The 858-nt window shown below is 56.4% G+C and overlaps 1 pseudogene; it reads left to right on the top strand.

Moving 5' to 3' along the window:
• Window positions 1-523: 523 nt before the first annotated feature.
• LOC103582754 overlaps window positions 524-858 on the top strand; it is a 2476-nt pseudogene continuing 2141 nt past the window's right edge.

Raw genomic sequence — 858 nt, forward strand, 5'->3', positions numbered from 1 at the left:
GGCCAGGGGAGCAGAGACTCCCTCTGTTTCCTCATTCATCAGATATTCCTGGACACCTTCTCTGTGCCAGCGAGTAATGCCCAGAGCAGACAGCACCCTCCTGCCCTGATGGTCAGGTCATTCCAGCAGGGACGGGGCAGGGACCCAGACAGAGAAGGGTGTCAGATTTCCCTGAAGAAGGGGAAGGTGGTCACACCAGTGATAGAAGGCTCCCACAACAGAGGCTCTTCCCAGCCCCTTCTTGGTTTCCAGGACCATCTCTGCCAGGGCTGCCATACTGAACACTGGAGGGGTTGGTCTATGGACAGGCAGGGGTAGAGGGTACAAGACTGCAACTCACACAGGGGAGCCCTGGGAGGGCAGCATAGAGGGATAGGCCAGGCCTCTGATGCTGCTGCCCACCTTTCTCCCCCTGTGCCATGTCCTCCATCCTAGAGATCTGGCTGGAATTCTATTCCATTGATTTCCAGAGCCTTCTGAATTGGGGGGGGGGGGGGCTCTGCTGGACTATGTACATGTCAATATGCCGGGTTCAGAGGTGGAGCACAAGGCTGATCTTCTACTGGCACAGCTGGAGAAGCTGGAGCACCTGGAGCCTGCTGAGGCAGAGACTGAGGGTGAGGAGGAAGAGGGTGGGTGCCTGTGAGGGATGGGGAGGGACGTGGGCTGGGCCACACAGAGCAGAGTTTCCAGAAGCAGGCTGGGGACAGGGGCAATGAGTACTCAGAACAGTCATGCAGTGTTCTGCAGTGTGGGGAGACTTACTGAGGCTGGGGATCTGGACTGGGGCTTCTCAGAAGGACTGTCATTGGAAGAGACATAGAAACTCATGTTGATATTTTCAATTGTTGTCTCTCC

The sequence above is a fragment of the Galeopterus variegatus genome, unplaced genomic scaffold, assembly GCF_000696425.1.
Source record: "Galeopterus variegatus unplaced genomic scaffold, G_variegatus-3.0.2 Scaffold17747, whole genome shotgun sequence".
In the NCBI taxonomy this organism is placed as follows: domain Eukaryota; kingdom Metazoa; phylum Chordata; class Mammalia; order Dermoptera; family Cynocephalidae; genus Galeopterus; species Galeopterus variegatus.